The sequence below is a fragment of the Eptesicus fuscus genome, chromosome 15 (assembly GCF_027574615.1).
Source record: "Eptesicus fuscus isolate TK198812 chromosome 15, DD_ASM_mEF_20220401, whole genome shotgun sequence".
NCBI lineage: Eukaryota > Metazoa > Chordata > Mammalia > Chiroptera > Vespertilionidae > Eptesicus > Eptesicus fuscus.
In genome coordinates this window covers 2,733,815-2,756,477 of record NC_072487.1, presented here as the reverse complement: position 1 = coordinate 2,756,477, position 22,663 = coordinate 2,733,815, and the positions used below count along the sequence as shown (strand labels likewise).

The 22,663-nt window shown below is 52.0% G+C and overlaps 1 long non-coding RNA gene and 1 other non-coding gene across 7 annotated transcripts in view; one reads left to right on the top strand and one right to left on the bottom strand.

Moving 5' to 3' along the window:
- Positions 1-5,844, top strand: part of LOC114228160 (uncharacterized) — a 34,279-nt gene extending 28,435 nt beyond the window's left edge. For 5 of the 6 annotated variants that reach the window (XR_008558396.1, XR_008558394.1, XR_003614261.2 and 2 more), the window contains one exon: positions 114-731. This is a non-coding gene — a long non-coding RNA (uncharacterized LOC114228160). Of the gene's footprint in view, positions 1-113; positions 732-5,522 lie in introns of those variants that run through there. The other variant, XR_008558398.1, reaches the window with a different exon arrangement.
- Positions 5,845-17,434: 11,590 nt separating this feature from the next.
- LOC114228165 (U6 spliceosomal RNA) lies at positions 17,435-17,541 on the bottom strand. The gene has a single exon (XR_003614274.2). It is a non-coding gene; the product is annotated as a U6 spliceosomal RNA (small nuclear RNA).
- Positions 17,542-22,663: the final 5,122 nt, after the last annotated feature.

Here is a 22,663-nt window from a genome sequence, read left to right as displayed (position 1 = left end):
CATAAAAATCTCTGTAAAATGATGAAGAATAAATAAATAATGGTTCTTAATTTTCTTTCCCAGAAAAAGTCATTTCTTACTTTTTATATGCCACAGCCGTTAACGTGTGTTAGGATTTATAGGTCGCACTCTCGAAGCACAGTAGCTGTCGCCTACGCTGACTTCCGGAACGTGAGGTGTTCTGTGTGGAAGGGAAAAGCCGACAGCAGATTCCTAGCCGAGTCTAAGAATCCTCATGGGAAACAGACTGCGCCCTCCGCAGCCTTTGATCCCATCGATATTATGTGTTGTCTTTCAGTCCCACCGGGTTGACATCACTTTCCCACGTTACTCCTTCAGTCAATATTTGAAGGCCTATTTCTGTAAATATCAGGAACTGGTAGGACTCCCTGCAACAGAAACCCTTGACCCCCAAGTGACATAATGAACAGTCACCGGCCAAAGCTCGAAGCCGCTTCCTGGAACTCGTGTGCTCAGACCAGCAAGGAGAGCCCAGCGATGCCAGCTGGCCTGCCTCCTCCCCGCACAGCCTGACCTTCAGAGAGCAAACAGTGCCAGGCACACCTCCTCCCGTGTGCCCGCTCCCGTTAGCGCCGCCCGCTATGGCGGGGGGCGGGGGGGGGTGACCCCTGCTACTCCGTTGCAGCACCAGAATGGAGCCCCCAGTGTTCTGGCGGGTGGCCTGCTGGGTCTGGCTTGAGTTTGACATTGCCAAAGTAAACTAAAAATCAAGGCTCAAAGACATAATGAAAGATCTCATTTTTCTATATGGGACTTAAGATACACAGGGAATAGGGAGCGACTTTTCATGAAGGACAGGGCCCTTACATTGTTACCTTTAGTGAAAAAACAGTAACAGTAACAAGAATAGGGCTGTACGAAGGGCCAGGCTGCCCTCCCTGTCAGGGCACCCTTCTCTGACCACACAGACTCCAGAGGAGTGGGCCCAGGGCGGGGGTGGGGGCGGCAGCAGAGCCACGCCCTGCCATGCTGCATGCTGTCCTTCCTGTTGGCGTTCCAGAGCCGCTGGGGTGGCTGCGGGGCCATGGCCTGCAGGGCCCCCCTGCTCCCTGAGCCCAGCGCTCTGCCCTCGCGTAGCAGGCAGCCGGCGACGCTGATGGAGCCCGCGCCCCGCACAGAGGCTCCCTCCCTTCCGCGCTGCCTGGGCTTGCCTGCTGCAGGCTCCGAGTGGCCCCAAGGCTCTGTTTCGAAAGCAAGTCTTTAGTAAAACGTTTTCATTAGGAGAGGAACCTAACTAACATCCCAGCAGTGGGGGAGGGTAAAAATACCACCCAGATCCGGGCAAGCTGAACGTCTTGTGAATGGGTCCCCCACAAGCCCTGCCCGCGCCCGGCGCCCCTGCTGCCTGTCCCTTCCACTCCGCGGGCTCCTGGCTGCGAGGGGTGCCGCTGCCAAGTGCCCTGAGGCTCAGCTGTTTCACTCTGGGCCCCTTCTGCTGTGGTCCCAATGCCCCAGGGAAGTGGGGAGCAGGGGCGGGCCTGCAGCCTGTGAGGGTGCGGTCTGGAGACTGAATCACTAACTGGTGGGCACGCACGGTGAACATTGTTACCATAGAAACCCCGTGGAGAGATGCCCGGAGTCTGGCTGACCCAGGCAGATGCGTGTTCTTCTCTTACATCTCTCGTTACTTACTGCTCGGTCCTGTTACATTGTGCGGGTCTCCTGCTGCAGCGGCAGAGCTGAAACAAATTCATTTATCCCTCTGTCCTCACGTGTCAGGCTGTATCCCTTGTGCCTGTGATACCAGCCGGCTACATAAGAGCACCCTCAGCTGCAGGCCCGGGCACCTGCCTGCTGGCAACAGGTGCTGTGCTTAAGACCCAAACCGAAGCCCGGATTTATCGGGCCAGCTGCTTCGTTTTCGGCGGCTGTTTCCATCTATGAAGGGCTTGGAGCGTTTGAAACCTTATCCTCGCCTGGAGGGCAGCAGAATCTGTCTTTGCTGAGGGCCTCACGTGCCAACGAGAAGGATCAAAAGGATTTGCGCCCCTTGCCTCAGCCTGGAGACCCAAACGTCAGAGCAGCCAGGCCGTGCGCCAGCGGCGGCGTCCCGGAAGCGCACAGCCGCGGTCTGAGGCTCTGGGTGAGTACGTGTGTTTACTCGCCGTTGGCAGCGTTTGGAAAACAGAACGTGAGTGGCAACAGAAACGTGCTTTTCTGCTGAGCTTTGTACAGCGGGTGCTGGCTTAACACCAACAGGGAGCATCGCCTCACCAATGCGCCCCAGGAAAACAGGCAGCTTCCCCTCTGCGAGAGCCTCTGGGGAAGGACGGCACCGCTGCTCACCCCAGTCAGTCCGCAGGCCCGGGGGTCCTAGGAGCGGAAGGGCAGCGCCTGGTGAACGGCTACCCACGCGGAGCCCGATTCTCCCACTGTCGCAGGTGCCCGTGACCAGGCGCCCGTGCCTGCTTGTGGCTTCATGCACTTGGGCAATGTCGAAATATGTTTTTCTTTTTCAAATCTAAAAACGCCACCGACTCGTAGAAAACCAGGCAAACACAGAAGAGTAATTAAGAATATGCATAATTGACATATAATCTCCCAACCTACAGATAACGATTCTATACATTTTGGGGTGTTAACTCCTCTCAGGGCAGAGGCTAGGGTCACTAAGAGCACCCTGGCTGGGCTGTGGGGAGCGCATAGAGGGCGGCTTAGCTGCGTGCTGCGTGGTGAGTGCTGAAGAGCCCGCTTAGCAGACTGGACCGGTCACTCACTGCTTGCCCTGCCTGGGAAGGAGTGGAGGCCCAGGGACTGAGGAGGACACCCCGGGGGCACTGGACTGGGCCGCAGCGCCTCCCTCCCCCAGAGGCTGCTCTAGGCACTTGGAGCTCAGAAGCTTCCAGAGGCCAGCGGGAACAGGGACGCGCTCAGCATCCTTCCGCAGTCTGTGGGTAGGGACAGTAAGGCAGGAGGGTCTGTGGGATGGGACTACTTCTAATCACCCCATGAGCAACTGGGGGGACAATACCAGCGTAGCTCGCCTGCCGCCAGCCAATCCCAGGGAGCCGGGCACCGGGCGCCAGTGGCCACACGCGGGACAAGACCCGGGGCCCAGGCGGCCACTGAAGCAGGAGCGGTAGGTACAGCGGTGCCTTTCCAAGCCACCGGGTTTGGGGTGTTTGTAAGTCAGTAGGGTGCATGCATGGAAATACTGTGTAATTTGCCAGTACAGGACGTTGATTGTTTCTCGCCTCCTCCGGAGCCGGCCTGGACCTCCCGCAGCGGCTTCCTTCTCCCTGACGTCCCAGCGCCTCGACCGCACCCAAAGCTCAACAGCTTCATCTTGCTGTTTAGGGAGGGTCCCGATGAGCATAATTCATGCGTGTTTTTAAAAAGTGAGATTGGGTGTTGACTTTCATTATTTTTTCAGAATTTATCATGATATTGATATGCCGTGTGCTTCTTGGCGCTCACTGAGGGTATAGAATGCAGTCTCCAATCTTGTATGGCTGGACTAGACCTCACTGAGTATGAGGGGGACTCTGATGATGAGCTGCATACTTTGCCTTCCTGCTTTTAGTGTAGGATTTTACACACAAGTTATTTTTCTATGAAAAGGGGTTTACATTTATCTTTACATCTTTTAAAAATATTTTTTATTGATTTTAGAGAGGAAGGAGAGGGAGAGATAGAAACATCAATGATGAGAGAGAATCATTGATTGGCTGCCTCCTGCACGCCCCCGCACTGGGGATGGAGCCCGAAACCCAGGCATGTGCCCTTGACCGGAGTTGAACTTGGGACCCTTCAGTCCATAGGCCAACACTCTGAGCCAAACCGGCTAGGACTATCTTTCCATTTTTAACAACTAGCTTGGTTTCTGAGTTTTATATGTTTAATAAAATGAAGTGAGTAGTGTGTGACGGTGAGGCTAAGTGGTTGAGCATTGACCTATGAACCAGGAGGTCACAGTTCAATTCCCAGTCAGGACACATGCATGAGGCAGCCAATCAATGATATTCTCTCACCATTGATGTTTCTGCCTCTGTCTCCCTCTCCCTTTCTCTCTGAAATCAATAAAAAATATATTTTAAAAAATGAAGTGAGTAGGTTTTTTTGTTTGACAGTGGAAATTATATGCACCCAGCAGTGAAGTAATAATAATACGATATTAGGAAAAAGAACAGAAAACCCACGTAGCGGGCCCAGAGTCAGGCTGCAAGGAAGTGGCAGAGCTATGGCATGGCTATTTCCTTTAACGAGCTGTGCTGGGAATGCGGCTTTCCTTGATCATGATTTTTAAGAAATGTCAAAGATAGTCCAGCTGCTATAAAATTACCGCATAAAGCCCATTTCGCTCACAGTATTGGGCAGATCCCGCACACACCAGCATGCGGAAGACAGTGTCCCCGGCAGTAAGTAGCCCATCTTGCCTTTCGGTTTCCGAGTAAGAAACAGTAGGACCTCCCGAGACCCCTGTGTGCACATCTGGACGTGGTCCCTGTGCACAGTGGGTGGGCTGGATGGTTCGGTAGTGACACCGCTGCGTTCGAGCCTGGCCGCTGGGAATGAGCATGGCCACTGCCCATTGCATTGCTGGGAAACTCACCTCCGCTCCCTCATCTGTGCAGTGGCAGCGGGCACAGTGTCTGCCTCCAGGCCCAACACGAGAGCGCCCTCGGCACACTCAGCCCAGACACGGAGCCGCAGAGGTGTTTGGCAGCTGCACCAACTCCAGGTCTGATGGCACCTGGCCGCGGTTCCGTTTGCCCACGGCTTCCCAGACCATCAGCAATGGTGCTACAGGTGAGCAGGCTTTAATAGCGCATCGGATGAGCTTTCAAATCTCTGGTTAGAAAACAAAAGTGCATGTGAACACACACTTCCGAATGCACTTCAGAAGTTCAAATTCTACAGGAAGACGCCACAGCTGAGTAACTTGTGGCTCCCGCCCCACACACCCGGCGAGTGGTTCCCGGGTGTTGGATGGCGGCGGGGGATCCACGGGACCCTGAGTTCCTCGCCTGTGCTCAGCTCTTCTGAGGCTTCAAACCTGCCTCCTCCCCTCGCACCCCTGCCTGCTCACCTCCGGCTGCATTTATGATGATTATTCTACTTTCTTGTCCCTGGAATGCTGTCCTGTTGGTAAGCCACCTCACATCCCTTTTGGGGGTAGGGAGCACCTCCAGGCCCAGTATAGATAGGGCGACAGGCCCCGTTGACCTGCAGCTGTGGCCTCGAGCATGAGGCTGCCTGCTCGCAGGTGGCTTCGTTGCTGCTGACATCACACGGCAGCGGACAGAGCAGGCTCACGGGACCTGTGCTCCGGTCCCTTCCCAGGCCTGGCCCTGCTGGCCCCACACTGGCTTCTGTGCTGCTGCTTCTACCACTCGTCCCGGATGGGGCACACCCAGGGGCACACCCAGGGCAGATGACAGGACTCCTGGCGTCGGCATTCACTGGCCAGACCAGGGAGGAGAGCCCCACGGGACGGGGTGTTTTCTGGCCTGGAGAACCCTAGGGGCAATCATCCCTCCTTACAAATTCTCTCCTCCCAGATTCTAGAAGCCTCACTTGGGTCCGCCATGTTCCAAATCTTACTGATTCGCCTTGGACAACAGAGGAACACGTTGAAGTAACACAAGCCCAGTCGGATATTCAAAGCCACCTGGAGCCCAGTCTTAGAACCTGCTCCTGTGTCCACTGCCGTGAGCAATGTCCCCTTAGCCTTCGTGACTATGTCCACTCCTCCCTGTCTCTTCACCGGGGTGGGCGGACCCTCGGCACCTGCCAGCCCTGCGTTTGTCCTGTTTTATGTTGTTTGGTTCTGTGCATGTTGAGGGAATTCACGCCTGTGAATCAAAAGAACTGTGTTCAGTTTTCCTGTTCCGTAATAACGAATATTTTACATAAACTCATTTTATGTTGTAAACTAAGATTTGTAATACGTAACTAGCAAGATTGCTCCTCCTCCTCATGAAACCCTTGCTAGCTGGGGGAAATTAAACTATGTTAATCAGATTGTATGCTAATTAGACGCCCTAGAATTTGAGAGCTCTGGGCAGAATCAGCACGGACCACGGTGTTTGGACATGAGGTTAGTTAACCAGCCACCTGGCACAGGCGCAGGGAGATCCCGAACTGAGAGCGTCCCCTCAGCCCAGCGTCTCTCCCTTTGTCGTCCGAGCCCCGCAGGACCGGGTCAGCAGGCGTCAGCCACCCGCCCACTGCAGGCCCCGCCTGGGGCTCTGTGGGGTCCGCACCATCGCCTCCTGGGAGGGGCAGCCAGGGCTTCAGCCTGTCCAACGCTCTCCAAATGGAAATGCGGAATGCTGTCTGTTTGAAGGTCCGGCATGAAATTCCTTTGGGAAATCGGGTTCTGCTGTGAGAGCACCAGCTAGGAGTTGAGTGGTCTGGTCTTCAGAGTCACAGGTGCCAAAGGCATGGCCCTGCCAGAGCGGCCATTCTGCCATCAGAGAAGGAGGGCGCGATCCTGCCCCCTGAGGCGCTGACTCTCCCCTTCAGTCCTGCGATCTGAGCCTCTGCCTCCAGGGAGGCGGCTGTAGGTACACAGGGGGAGGGGACTCGACACTGAAATTTCAGACCCTAAGATTCCAGCAAAACCTCCTTCCACTGAAGTGTTCAGGTCACAGCCCGGCTACATGCCCCCGTGGCCATGTCCCACCTTCTGTTCCGCTGCTGCCATTCCCTTGGGTGGAAAACAAGAAGGCCGGCCACCACGAGCCCCTCATCGCAGGGCCCCTGCCTCGCTGCCCCATCACACGAGCCTTCCCCCTCATGAAGAGGCTCTGAGCTTCTCTCCCCGCGCTCTCACAGCTGTGGGGTTTGCCCCACACCACACACGCAATTCTCCACTTGTCTGCAGATGCAGCTGGTACCAAGGACTCCATTCCATTCTGACACTCACTGGCAAGAGTTGGTATAGACCCCACAGTTAAGGGCTCAGCCCCCCAGACTGCCCCTTCAGATGCCAGCCACCAGTCCCAGGCCGTCACCTGCACTGGGCTTCCTGTAGGCCCCCTCAGGCTTGGTGATTCGCTGGAATGGCTTGCAGACTCAGGAAAGTGCTTTACTTGCTGTTAGTGGTTCTTTGTAAAGGACACACACCACAGAGAGCCAGAGGGAAGGGAGCTGCAGGGCGATGGGGACACTCACTGCCCCCCGCCCCCCAGGGCACCACCGCCCAGTGCTCCCTGCGGTCACCAGCCTGGCAGCTGGACAAATCCTGTCCTTTAGGGTTTTTTAAACTTTTTTATGGAGCTTCATCATGTAGGCATGATTGATTAAGTACTATAATCGGCCATTGGTGATTAACTCAATCTCCGCCCTCATGTCCCTCCCGGTGGGAGGTCAGGGGGTGGGGCTGGAAGTTCCAACCTTCTAATCTTGTCTGGATCTTTCTGGCAGCCACTCCCCAAGCTGAAACTACCTATGGGCCCCTGAACCCAGTTATCTCATTCACCAAGAGAAGACACTGTTAGGACGAGGCAGGTCCCGAGGGTTTAGGAGCCAGGAACTGAGGACAACAACCAAACACACATTCTTACGGTGTCGCAGTGGCCACCTTGGAAATGCTGGATTCCTCAAGGCCCCTGAGCTGGAAATCCCCTCCTCCCGTCACCAGGCGGGCAGGGTGGGCGCATGCTCCTGCCTCTGTGGACCCGGGCAGCCTTTGAAGCTAATCGTTAGAAGCCGTCTTGGGTCTCCTGATGTGGCCGCAGGCGTGCAGGAGGCTACAGGATGGCTGTGTTGCTGGCGCGTGCGTCCTGTGCTTTTCCTGAGGACCTGACCTGGGCACTGAGGGTAGGAGCGTGTCACTGCTGCCTCTGTCTGGAGTGCGCTTCCCCCTTCACTCCTGGAGTGGCTGGCTTGTTGCACACCGACCCCTGCCCTTCCGGCACACTGGGTGTGGAGTTCACAATCCTATCTCGGGGACTTGAGCGTTGGCAGGCCTGGGCTTTGGCCATGAACTGTGGGCAGAGGGAGTGCCGGTGTGCCGGTTCTGAGCCACGTGGGGAGTCACCGCTGGTTTCTGCACGCCCTTGGGTGCTGGCTGTGTCCCATAGTGACAGTGCCTCATCGAGCCACTCCCCCAAGGAGTATGCCCTGCAGGCAAGCCTCAGCCTGCTCACCCAGCCAGGAGAGACGCTGTCGCTGCCACGGAGTCTGGATGCTGACCTGCAGCGTCACCGGACACAGCGCCTGCGGCTCGCTTCCGCGGCTGTTTTAAGTCCCGATGGCAGGCCTCGCTCTGCTGGGAGCGCCCATCAGAGCGCCTGCTGAGTTGCACCCAGTTCATCGTTGGCGCTCGCAGCTGCCTCGGGGAGAGAGTTTGCTGCCAGGCAGGTCTTTGATGACTGGCTGTGTGCTGCGTGGTTCTGTTATGAGTCGAAGACCTTCAGTACTCGTACTTTCCTTCTCTCCTTAGTTTTGGCGTTTGAGATGGACATCTTGTTGGCATCTTACCAGAGGTGAGAGGGCGAGGAAGAGGCGATGACTCACGCGGTCGGTTCAGACAGTGGTGGGGAAGAGGACCGGCTCCCGTCCCAGCGCGCTCCAGAGGCTTCTGTGTAGGCCGCTCCTGGTTCCACAGAGCAGCCCACGCTGGCCGAGAGGATTCCTGGTACCACATCTTAACTGAACCCGCATTTGCTGCCTCAACGATTAGTGCTTCCAGAATGGAACAGTGGCTTTCAGTGGCCACGATTCTAACGCTGAGAAGTCTCTCTCATCGCCTTGAGTGCTCACAGCCAACACAGCTCCTCATCTGGCAGCGTGCCCCCGGCCTCACGCCGCCGTCGCACAGGCAGCGGAGAGGTCTCAGTTTAGGTCCCCTGGGAGGAGAAGTGTGAGAGCAAGTAGTTATTTGAGAGGCCGGGCTGCCAGCGAGCGCGTGTTCCAGACACAGGAACCATAGTGGGTGCCGGGCTCAGCTCCACCGGGGAGCTCAGGGCCCCATGTCGGACGCTTGCTGAGAAGTACCCACCCGAGGGAGGGCTGTGCTGGTAACACACTGACTCCCACTGCCCTTGCTGAGGGCTGCTGGGTTCCTGGCCCTTCCGCCTGCCTCCTGGTGCCCACGGTGCCCCCTGACATGCCCGCAGGGCTCTGCCCACGTCCAGACATGCACGGCCTGAGGGGTGAGGAGGGGTGAGCGGGGTGCGCACCTTGTGTAGAGTACTTGCCTGTTACAATGCAAATATAAACGATCACTGTCTCTTTAGATTTCAGCTGTGTTGTTTTGATGGTAGAGTCTTTTTTGAAAGAGAGCTTCACCTTCCATATTTTCCCTCCTCTCCCTTTTTCTCTCCGGTATGACATGAGGCACATACATTTTGAGGCCTCTGAGTGGAAGGGGAGGCAGGACTTTAGACCTGGTGTCCTTGAACTCCCATCTGCTTTCTTCTCCTCATCCATGGGCTCTGGCCGCGTCTGGCTCCCTGAGGTGTTGTATCCACATGCCCATGGGGTCCTCGGTTCCAGGAACAGGTATCCTTGGCTGGCTGAGCTCTGGGTCTGAGGCCCACAGCCTCCCCGAGCCCAGCTGTATCTCCTCGCCAGAGCATGTGGGAACCTCGGGTCCCTTTGAGGACACACAGGGAGACAGAAACACTGCCTTGGGCTCATCCATCTACCCACACCCCTCCACCATTGCGGTGCTCTTCCGCGCCGCACCAGTGCCTGGCTAACCGAGGGCCCTGGCTTTCGAAGGCAGATGTCTCTGATTTGAGTTTTCTCTCTCAGCTACTTACCATCCCTCCTCACACCCCTGAGTACCTCCGGAGGAATGGCGGACAGTTTGTCTGCTCGCTGCTCTCTCTCTCTCTCTCTCTCTCCACTGAGGCCTGACGGGGGATTTTGTTTTGTGTCCTATCCTTAGTTTGGCTACTGCAAACCTTGAATGTCACATTGCCCAGGTCTGGCTCCTAATGGAAACTTAAGAAAAAATAATGAAAATTCATGGCTTATGAAACAAATGTCTTGCTTCAGATTTGAAAATCTTTCTCTGGATGTCAGAATGTAATGTTGCATCCTTCTTCCTTTTTACTAGCAGAGAACCTAAAGACCCGGAAGGCAATGAATGTCTTTGGCAGAGTAAGAGCGAGGTCAGTACAAACATGCAAAAGAGAAACGAACACTAATATATTTCAATAATATTGCTCTCCATTTCATTATAGTCTTTATTTTTTTTGAAAAGCAAGACATGTTCAGGAAAAAATCAATCAATCTTACTTATTCCCTCTTCTATTTCCTCTATCCATCACTTGAACTTGCCATAAATTCGCTTTGAAACTGGATATAGTGGTGACAATGCAAGCCTCTACGAGAAATAGGAAACCAGTTCAAAGTGACTGGAGCAGGCCTGCGGCTACGGCAAGGCTGACGCGCAGCTCAGCGAGGTCCCAGGGCGCAGGGCCTCGTCCGCAGGCTCCGCAGCAGCTCCCCTCGCAGCAGCGTGTCCTGTGGCTCTGCCCACGTCCAGACACGCCCTTTCCAGGGGGAGGCACGCCTCCCTGCCACAACTTCCTCTGACGAGCGAGGGACCTGGAGTGGAGTGGACCATCGAGTTGCCACCGGACACTGCCTTTCAGGACGGAGCCCGCCCCCTCCAGCTGCCGGGAGTGTGGCTGACGCCCCTCACGCCTCCCGGTTGCACTGCCGGGAGGAGGCTGCCTTGCTCGCGGCTGTGCCCGTCCTTGGGATCCAGCTGTGAGGCTTCCCATAGCCAGTGACGCTTCAGATGTTGGTTATTGGCATCAACTCAGGACCTGTGTCCAGACACCTTTACCCGTCCATGCTCTCCCCTCCTCCCAGGAAGCGGGCTGCAGGCGAGCTGCTCCGGCTCTTTATTCTATAAACACAGCCCAGGGGGTCAGGCCTGTCGCCCGGAAGCATTCTGCCCTTGCTTCTTGGTCATCAGGGTCACTCTTGACCTTACAGACGAAGTTTGCTGACTTCTGTGCTATCTTTCCCCAAAGGTCTGTGCCAGTTTACTCAGTTAATTCTACTCAGGATGCTAGTCCAGAGTGAGGAGAATCTAGGATTCTTCTGGATTCTCACCCAGAAATTCGCCCAGGGAACATCTCCCCAATCGGATGGTAAAGCAGTGGGTCAGGTGCCTATTCCTCGGCCAGAGCATGAGGGGAAGAATGGGTGTCCCTGTTGGATTAAACCAGTTTGGAGGATGGGACGGATGTAGGGAGCCAAGCAAATGAGCACCCTGCGGGCTGTGGGACGTCTGTGACCAGCACATCGCCCTCCCGATGCCGCGGGCGCTGTGCTGGCACCGGGCTGCGCGGGTGGCGGCTGCCTTCCTGGCACCTGCCCCTCGGAGCCCAGCAGCTGCTGGCATGGCCAGTGCCTCATCAAGGCTTATATCGGCGAGGTCCTCTGTCATGTCCGCTGAACATGTGGGTGAACAACTTAAATGTCTAAGAGCTATAGTCACCCTCTATGAGAATAAGCCTCCAGTGTTTAGTGCCTCTACACCTTTAAACGTTTAGCAAGTTGGCCTGGCCGGGTGGCTCCGTTGGTTGGAGCATCGCCTGCACCCCAAAAGGTGGTGGTTTCACTTCCTGGTCAGGGCACATACCCTGGTTGTGGGTTTGGTCCCTGGTTGGGGGCATGTACAGGAGGCAACCTGTCGATGTCTCTCTCTCTCTCTCTCTCTCTCTCTCTCTCTCTCTCTCTCTCTCCATTGCTCTTTCTAAAATTAATTTTAAAAAGTTAACAAGTTAAAAAAATACCACAGATGAATTCAGGTCTCGGGCTTTTCTGCTCACTGAGGATTTACTATCATGTTAGGATTTCAGGTACCAGCCGGGAAGTCACCGTGTGCTGCTGGGGACCCTAGTTCAGAGGATGTACTGGGAGTTTTAAAAAATAAAGACTCTATAGCCAAACGCGTTCCATATGTTTGATAACAAGGAGAAATCGGTTGCTCTGCCCCGGCAGCTGAGCGCCGCCCCCACCTCACCAGCAGCTGGGAGAAGGCTGTGTCCTCCGGGCACACCCCGCCCGCCTTCTGCTGCGGCCCCTCCTGACAGGCAAGCGCTGCTCAGCAGATGCGCAGCGGGTCTGAGCCCACCTACTGCAGGCCCGGACTGGCCTTTTCCAGCCTGAGTGCCTCGTAGGTCCCAGTGTCACACAGACAGGCGGCTTCCTGCACGGGCGCAGCCTGCAGCTCGGGGTCTGTCTCTCCTCGTCAGGAGTCAGAATGAAAAGATCTCCCGTTAAACGACGTGTCCAGTGGTGCTCCCTACGGGGAGGGGCCGCCGGCCTCGGCGTCTGCCCGCTGTTCCAGTGGCTCTGAGACCAGGCTCACGGCACCGGCGCAGCCCGCTCTGCCCGTCCCCTGTCAGGGGGGCCTTGTTTCCGTTTCCTGGCACGACACTTGATCATAATACTGCTAGTAATCTGGTGAGTGTTTAAGAAAATCAACAGCAGGATTCTTTGCAAATTGCTAAAGATCTGCTGACAATGTGTTTTTTCAATACATTGACCCAAATGATGCATGCTTAACGGTGGACATTTTTATAATAAATGAAATAAAAGCAGTTATGCTATGCAGCTTTATGAAAGTTTGAACCTTTTGATTACCTCCCAGTAATTTTGTTTCTTTCTATGTGTTTGTGAATTTTTGCAAGTTTCAACAGTGTAGGTGGTTGGGGACATCAGAGGTGCCAGCTAGCAGCGGGGTGTGAGGATGATCCAGGAAGGACCGCAGAGCAGGCTTTCACGGTGGGCGTGCAAAGTAATCTGGAAACAAAACCTCCTTGGAGGAAGAACACATCCAGTATCGTATCGCAGCTGCTCACTGCACCCCTGACCAGGTCATGGAAATCGCCCGAAGAACACACAAGGTTACACGGTGGTTTCGAAACGGCTCAAGGCCCAGGAATGCGCCGCGCTGAAGCGTGTACTGCAGGTCCTTCTTGGATCGCATCCCAGGACATGATTTCTAGAAAGGCTATCGTCAATAGCCTTGTCACTCTCTGTTCAGAACAGGGCTGGGAGGACAGGCTCGGAGTGCCACAGGCTCCCAGTTCTCCACCCTGCGGGGGCGAGCGCTGATTTCAATGTCTCCCGGCTGGGCCCTGGCCATGTGGCTCAGTAGTTGAGTGCTGTCTCACGTTGACAGGTCGCCCGTTTGATTCCCAGTCAGGGCACATGCCCTGGTTCTGGGTTTGACCCCCAGAAGGAGACAGTTGATGGATGTTTCTCACATCCATGTTTCTTTCTCTTTCTCCCTCTCCCCTCCTCTGTATCTAAAATCAATAAAACCCATATTTCTTAAAAAATAAACTCTTTTCCAGGTTGGGAGGGAAGTTGAGCAAGCTGCCTCCTTCCCTGTTCAGGGAGTGTACAGTGGTTGCCACATGGGCAGAGCCCAGCGCAGGGTTTCAGTGCTGGAAGGCCTGGCAGACCCAGTACTTACACAACAAAACAAAACAAACAAAAACAAACAAAATGCAGTTAAAGGACAGAATGTCTCTCTCTGGGTATCTACTTTCAGAAAAATGTGACCCTGATGACCAAGAAGCAGGGTGAAATGTTTTCAAGCAGACAGGCCTGAACCCCTGAGGTAAATTTATAGGAAGAGCCAGAGCAGATCTCCTTCAGTCTGCCTTGTCAAAAGTGGTTTGGGATCAAATTCTAGTTCATTGTCTTCCAAGAATCCTATCATATCCTAAGATTTTACCAAAGAAGACAGATTTCCTTTGATGATTCATGCTAGTTGGCTTGAGTCCCAGGGATAAGGTGTGAATGAGATGTCACCACTCGGATGTCCATCATCAGATAACCTCTGAGCAGCGCTCACGGGCTGTGCCCAGGTGTGTGGACTGAATGTTTGTGTCCCCATCCATATGCGGAAGCCCAACCCCAATGTGACTGTATGTGAAGACGGGTCTTTACAGATGTAAGTAAGGTTAAATGAGCTCATAGGGGCACAATACTGCTGGGGTCCTCATGAGAAGAGACACACCAGGGAGTCCCCCCCCCCCCCCACCCGCTCCACATGCACAAAAAGGCTCCGTGAGATGCCCGCCTTCTACATGCCCACAGAAGAGGCCTTGGAATGAACCTGCGTTACTGGACCTCGACCTTGGAGTCCAGCTCCAGAACTGCGGTAAGAGCGTTCCTGTTGTTCAGCTGCCTAGTCTGTGCTGCTCCGTTCTGGCGTCCTGAGCTCACTAATACATCACACGAGCCAGCACGCCTCCCTATTGGGTGCCCGGGTGCTACTGATAATGATAACAGCACTGATAACAGACTTACCATTTGGTGATCACTAGTTACGCACCTGGCATTGATGATCACTTCTCCTTTCGTTGCCGTTGCCTTTCCCTTCATGCTCTGGTGCGTCCTGGTTACAATGGAAGGGAGTCTTGCTTGTCGTCATGAGGGCAACATGCCCATGGCTGAAACCTGGGCTGAAGCCTCAGTTTTATATATTGCATTCCCGTTAGATTTATACAAATTTAACAGCTTATGGTTCTATTTTATTTTAGTATTGGGACTTGTGGAAACCCTTGTGGTAAAAGCTGATCACATGAGTGTTCTGGGTTCATGCGTCTAAGGTCGTGTTTGTTCAAGGCCATCCCAGAGGGACTGGTGTCATGTGGTCACTTACGCCATGGGTGTTGAGGGAACAGAAGGAAAGAGTCCCATCTGGAGATCTTTCCTGCCGCAATGACATTTTCCTCTTTCACCACTTCACTCATCTGAGCCTAGAAGATTCTAGACGATTCTGCATTGAGTAGGTGACCCCTTGACTCTTTCACTACCTGCTCTATCCCAGTGGGGAGCTGAATGGCAGCTAGGAACAGGTTGTGCCACGTGGGCCACGGGACTGGTGCCCAGACAGAAACGAGGGTGCCGGGAACTGGGTCAGAGCTGAGGAGAGGAGACGTGGCAGTGCCAGGGCCTTGCCTCATCGGCTCGTACAGCAAGATTCAGATTGGATAATGCCCTTTGCTCCACTTTTCAAATGGCCCTCACACAGGGCTCTCCCCTGCTTCAAACCCCACCTCCCCTCTCTCACCACCCTCTTGCTCTAGTTCATTTCAGCCATTACACCACGCATGTCAAACTCAAAGGCTAACACGGGCCAGATAAATCAGGTTTAAGTTTATGTGGGCCGCAAAAAAACAAAAGCTTCCATTTTCAAAGAAACGTAGATTTATTTTGATAGAGACATGCTGAATACAAAGGGCTGAAATAAATCAGTAATCGTTAACATAAAATAATAGGACATTTTAATAAAAATTAATATTTTTTCTTGAACATAAACTTACCAGACACTGAATAACTTCACAAATTAATAAGCGTAACGCAAATAAACCTATTTTTCTTGTTCTCCGAAAGCAAAATATTTCCTGCTGTGCACACCAAACAAGTCAGTCCAAGACTAATGACGTGGCCATCGGCTACCAAAATATTCACTGCCAGTATTAATGGAGAGAAATGGTGCGCCTGTGCGTGAGGGAAATGAATGCATCACGATTATAGTGATCAGCCATTAGTGAACGATGCAGTTCGTTATTAATAACTAGAGGCCCGGTGCATGGGTTTATGCACCGGTGGGGTCCCTCGGCCTGGCCTGCGGGGATCGGGCTGAAAGTGGCTCTCCGACATCCCCCGAGGGGTCCCGGATTGCGAGAGGGTGCAGGTCAGGCCGAGGGACCCCACAGGTGCACGATCAGGGCCAGGGAAGGACGGCGGGAGGGTGTGTCTGGCCTGTCTAGCCCAGACCTGGTCGGCAGGACCCCAGCAGCAACCTAACCTACCGGTTGGAGGGTCTGCCCCCTGGTGATCAGTGCATGTCATAGCAACTGGTCGAATGAATGGTCAGACACTTAGCATATTAGGCTTTTATTATATAGGATTATGTATAATAGGGTATTGTAAAAATTAAGTTCTGAAATTTTTATTAAAATGTTTCTTACATACCGTTATATTGGCTGGGCCGCAAAAATATTTGTTGTGGGCCGCATGCGGCCAGCAGGCTGGGAGTTTGACATGCTTGTGTTACACTCTTAGGCCGTTTATGTGGCTGCCCGTCCTGAGGGTGGACGAGGCAGACAGAGCCTCCACATTGCACCATAAGGTGTTTTCGATAAAGTTGCCAAGCCAATCTTGCTGAACCATGTTTACCCCTCTGTGGTCATAGGTGACATGTCACACTGCCATGAGCTGACCCATTAGGACTAATGGGGACAGGGCAGCATTGCTGTCTCACTCACATCTCTGCACAGAGGTAGACCATGACCCATTAGGAGGCTGCCCTCCTGGGTAACGCCAGCACTGCCAGGCATTTTCCTAGTGTAGCCTGATCCCTGAGTAGAGTTAATTTGCAAGAATGAGCCCTTAATCTTTGAGCACAAGCCACTAATTCTCTTTCCTTCCTAAGCATAGTCTCAGCGAGTTGTGCTTATCTGGAAGATACTGGAGCAGGTCAGCATCATTTCACTTAAAAAGCCAAGTTCAATAGGTCCTGGCCAGGTAGCCGAGTTGGTTAGAGCATCGTCCCCATACACCAAAGTTGTGGGTCCGACCCCGGTCAGGGCACATACAAGAATCAACCAGTGAATGCATGGGTAAGGGGAACAACACATCACTGTCTCTCTCTCTCAAATCAATATATATTTTTTAAAGAAATGGTCTGATTTAAAAAAAAACAAGTTCAATAGTCAATCCTACCAGCCTGGAGTGGCTCTCAGACTACGGAGAGCTGTGCTCCTCTTTAGGACCTGTGACTCACTTGTTGTTAAATTGGGCCAACAATGGAACTGGTAGCTTTTCTTGCTTTGGTTGGCATCTAGGTAAGAACTGGAGGCCTCAAACTTGGATCTAGAACATAGGCCAAAAGAATGGCTCCAAAATCTATGAGGGACAATGGAAATTTGTCAACTGTAGCTTTAGGTTTGAACTAACATTTTTTCCCATTCCTATGCCATCTGCCATTTTCCTTTTTATACCTATTCTCCTCTCCTCATCCACCCCATCCCTCCCTCCCTCCCTCCCTCCCTCCCTCCCTCCTTCCCTCCCTCCCTCCCTCCCTCCTTCCTGCTTTCCTGCCTTCCTGCCTTCCACCAAATATGTCATATATGCCAATATTATTCTAGGTCTCAGAGAAACAAAGACGAGAACTCATGGTTTCTGTCCTCACCAAGCTCCTTGTCTTCTCAGTGAATCTCTGTTTGATTCCTGACTTATTTTTTTATATATTTTATTGATTTTTTACAGAGAGGAAGGGAGAGGGATAGAGAGTTAGAAACATCGATGAGAGAGAAACATCCATTAGCTGCCTCCTGCACACCCCCTACGGGGGATGTGCCCGCAACCAAGGTACATGCCCTTGACTGGAATAGAACTTGGGACCTTTCAGTCCACAGGCCGACGCTCTATCCCTGAGCCAAACCGGTTAGGGCCTGACTTATTTTTTTTAAATATGGAACGCTTCACGAATTTGCATGTGGTCCTTGTGTAGGGGCCATGCTAATCTTCTCTGTCTCGTTCCAGTTGTAGTGTATGTGCTGCCGAAGCGAGCACACTTATGGTAAAGACCGCGCTGGAATCTGTGCAGGGACCGTAGGGCCGCGCAGAAGGCTGCCTGGGAGGGCGTGGACGGTTGCACCTGGAAGGGCACCAACTTTGGGGGCCACTGTGAGCGTGGGGCCTCGGGGCCGGCACCAGCATGCCCAGGATGGGCATCAGTGCGGTGAGAAGCTCAGAGGGAGAAGCTGAGAGACCATCTGGTCTAGGCGGGGAGTGACCCAGCCCCGAAGGCAGTTCAAGGTCTAAAACAACAGGAGGGCCGAACAGCGTGGTCAGAGCACAGAACCTAAGGGGTGGTGGTTGGCACCCAGCAAACCCTCAGAATGCTTCTGCTCCTTTGAGTAACTGGAAGGTGAGCAGAGCCGCCATGGGCAGAACGTAACGGATCCCTCCTGCGCACCTCAGTCGCAGGGCGTCTAGTTCATTCGCGGCGACTGGGTGGTGTCATCTGATGGAGAACAAAGCACCACACATGGGCCTGCGAACATAGCGCCCTCTCCTTCTTTAACGCTTTGGCACTCACTCATCTCAAAAGATGATATGGAAGCGTCAGGCACAGAGGCAGGTCTGAAGCAGATACTAAATTAAATAAATCCAACGAAAATTAGCTGAGTCAGAAAAGTGATTAGTTCCAAATCTCAGGTTCACCTGAGAGACAACCGCATCAGCTTGCATTAGTGAGTGGGAAACGAAGCACAGAAAGTGTCACCCACTTGTCCAAAGTGTCCAGCTGGCCAGCCCGAGGCTGCCGTCCACCAGAGTAACGCCCATGGTGCTTCCCAAAGGGGAATGCGAGAGGGAAGGACGGCCTGACGTCTCTGAACATGTTTTTTAGTAAAAACCTGTGTCCTTCCCTCAAGGTATTACCTAGATCAACCTAGATAATCTTTTTTCCCTATAGACCTCGGGGTGAAGGGAAGTGGAGGTGGAGAAGGAGCGTTCTATATAATAGAAGCCTAATATGCAAATTGACCGAATGGCAGAATGACGGGTCACTATGACGCCCACTGACCACCAGGGGGCACACGCCCAACGCAGGAGCTGCCCCCACCCCGCAGGCCCCAGGCTAGCCCAGGCGGGTGCCAGTGGGGGCCCCAATCGCCCTGCCCGCTGGTTGCCCAGCAGAGGGAGGCGACCGGCATCAGTGGTGGGGGCCGGTGAACAGGTGGCACCAGGCCGCCAGGCAAGGCCAGTGCCAGCGGGGGCCCCCCCATCGCCCCGCCAGGCGCCCCACAGATCGGCCCTTATCCCGGCCAGGCCTAGGGACCCTACCCTATACATTGGGAACAGTCTCTTAGATTTAAAAATTAAAACCTGGCAAGGCTGCTCTAACACTGAGAAAACAGGATGAAGCAGCGATGACATGCATGGACTCTGGCTTGCACATTTTGTGGTCAGCCCTGATTCTGACACTTATAACTGTGTGACAAAGCCAATTACTTCTCTCTGCTTTCGTTTTTCCACCCATAAGGTGGGGAAAATGGTACTACTGCCTCAGAAGGATCGTGTTATGTACTACTTTTTATAATCAGGGCAAAAAAATGTAGCTGCCCATACAACAGCAAGATGCCTTTCACCCGTATGAAAAGTATGGTCACTGGTGCATGCAGCGTCCCGGATTGTGAGAGGGATGTCCGACTGCTGGTTTAGGACCAATCCCGCAGTCGGACATCCCTCAAGGGGTCCCGGATTGCGAGAGGGTGCAGGCCCGCCACGGCCCACCCCGTGCATGAATTTTGTGCATGGGGCCTCTAGTTTAGTTATAAATGTCCAGGGGTCGATCCCCTGCTCTCCCCCACCATCCCGCGAGTCCCCGGCACGTGCGCCTACCCCTCCCTGTGTCCAGGACACATCCACGGACTTCATCACCCACGAGGTCCTTATCGCACCTGGTCCCAATCTTTCCTCACTAAATGTTGCGCCTGGGTTTAGCGACCGTTTGGAGGACAACGCGGTTCAGTGAGGAATGGACAGACTTGAAAAGGAGCAGCCCCACCGACCCTGCAAGAGGCCCAGGCAGGTGTCCTGCTCAGGGCTCCGGCCCCGCGTTGGTGAACAGACGTCAGGAGGAGGCAGTTTGGGGTCCGGGATGTACTGAACAGTTTGTCAGTGCCGAAGGGAGTTTGAGACCCAGGATCTTCCATATCCTGCAAATCACAACTGGTGTTTCCTTCTGCGTGTGCAGGTGCCCAGCGGTGCCACGTCTCGCTGGGCACAGCCTGCCGAGGGCCACTGTGGCACACGTGGAAGGAAGCATGCAGCCCAGTGAGTGCCAGGGTCCCACTGGGATTCAGCTAACGCTGCGGGACAAAGAAGCTACACACACATTTATTCAGAGATGTGTCTCCAGGAGCAGCTGGTGAGAAACCAGCACGTGCCTCTCTCAAGATGGGCAGACCTCTGCCAGCTGCCAGCGCCCGCAGGCCACTGGGCGTCCCTCCCTGGGCCCTGAGCTCACAAAATGCTGATTGCTGCAGGGCCGTGCACGAGGGCAGGGCAGGGCATGTGAACTTTCAAATGACACACACACCAGAAACCCACCCTCAGCTCCATCACTTGGCCTGTGTCTTGAGGCCAGTTTAAATGCAATTGGTCTTGTATTGGGTGTTGTGAGCCCACACGCTGCCATCGCTAAAGGCCCCCTGGACAGATTCCAAACTGAATGCACAGACCATGGGAACTCCTGGTGCGTGAGCTGAGCCCTTGGACCTGTCAGCCACCCAGATGGGCTTCAGGCTGCAGCCACGCCAGAGGCAGGGCCTGGGGCTGATCCTCTCAGCTATGTCTTCCCAGTTTATTAGACGAATAGCAATGTTTTCTGCTAATAGTTTTAATTATGCATTATTTATCCCTTTAATTTTAAAAAATTGCTTTTTAAAATTGTTGTAAAATATACATAACATAAAACCTGCATAAAATAACGTAAGTCCAGCTTACTAAATTTTTTACATAACATAAAATTATTTTTATATAAAAGAATATTTTAGCCGAGGCCGGTTTGGCTCAGTGGATAGAGCGTCGGCCTGCGGACTGAGGGGTCCCAGGTTCGATTCCGCTCAGGGGCATGTGCCTTGGTTGCGGGCACATCCCCAGTGGGGGGTGGGCAGGGGGCAGCTGATCGGTGTTTCTCTCTCATCGATGTTTCTGACTCTCTATCCCTCTCCCTTCCTCTCTGTAAAAAATCAGTAAGATATATTAAAAAAAAAAAAAGAATATTTTAATTCTGGTCCCTAGAAACTAAAGACTGTACAGGATTTGGAAATGAGAGTGTGCCAAACACTGGCCTGGAAGTGTGGGCCACACTTCACCAGCACACACCTTCTGAATTTCTGTAAACATTATAGCAAGTTTTGAAGTCAGGTAGAGTTGGTTATACAACTTTGTTTTTGTCCTTCAATACTGAATTAGCTATTCTGTGTCTTTAAATTTTCATATAAACTTTAAAATCAGATTGTTGATATCCACAAATAACTTACTGGGATTTTCATTGAGATTGGATTGAATCTGTAGATCAAGTTGGGAAGAACCAACATCTTGACAATATTGAGTCCTCTTATCCATGAATATGGAATATCTCTTCATTTATTTAGTTCTTTGATTTCTTTTATCAGAATTTTGTAGTTTCTTCATATAGATCTTATACATATTTGTGTTAGATTAATCCCTAATATTTCATTTTGGAAGGGTAGAAAAGTAAATGGAAATGTGTTTTTAATTTCAAATAGAGCAATGGAGCAGAATGGAGAATCCAGAAATAGACCCACATAAATATAGTTAACTAATCATTCACAAAGGAGCAAAGACAATACCATAGAGAAAAGATTGTCTTTCCCACAAATGGTGCTGGAATAACTGGTCATCCACATGTACAAAAATAAATGTGGACATAATCTTACTCCTTTCATAAAAATTAACATGCAAAATTCCAAAGTATAAACTTCCTAGAAGATAACAGGAGAAAATGTAGATGTCTTTGGGTATGGAGATGACATTTTAGGTACAACACTAAAGGCACAATTCACGAAAAAACATGGTAAGCTGGACTTCACTAAATTAAAACTTCTGTTCTGCAAATGACATTGTCAAGAGAATGAGATCACAAGCCACAAACTGAGGGAAATACTTGCAAAAGACACATCTGGCAAAAGACTGTCATACAAAATGTACAAAGAAGATTTATTTAGTTAGTTTTTAAATATATTTTATTGATTTTTTTTTTTACAGAGAGGAAGGGAGAGGGATAGAGAGTTAGAAACATCCATGAGAGAGAAACATCGATCAACTGCCTCCTGCACACTCCCCTACTGGGGATGTGCCCGCAACCAAGGTACATGCCCTTGACCGGAATCGAACCTGGGACCCTTCAGTCCGCAGACCGATGCTCTATCCACTGAGCCAAACCGGTTAGGGCATGGTCTAAGAAGATTTAAAACCCCAGAATAACAACACACACAACCCAATTGAAAAATGGGTAAAAGTCCAAAAATAACCTCATCAAAGAAGATATATATATGACAAATAAGCATATAAAAATATGTTCAGTATCATTAGGAAATTATAAATTAAAACAATGTGTTACCATTACACCTATTTAAAATATCCAAAAGACAAAACATTGACACAAATAAATGAAAGATATTCTGTGCTTATGGATTGGAAGAATTGATATTGGTAAAATATCAACACTTCCTAAAGCAATCTACAGGGTCAATGCAATCCCTATCAAAATTTCAATGGCATTTTTCACAGAAGTGGAATAAATAATCCTAAAATCTGTGTGGAAACACAAAAGAACCTGAATAGTCAAAGCAATCTTCACAAAAACAAAGCCGAGGCATCACAATTCCTGATTTAAAGCAACATTAGAAGCTATACCAATCAAAACAGGAAGGTATTGGCATAAAACCAGATACATAGATCAATCAAACTGAATAGAGAATCCAGAAATAAACCCATGTGTATATATGGTCAATTATTTTATGACAAAGGAGCCAAGAATATACAATGGGGGAAAACAGGTTCTTCAGTAAATGGTGTTGGGAAACTGGACACCTATATGCAAAATAATGAAACTGGAACCCTATCTTAAGCCATACACAAAAAACAACTCAAAATT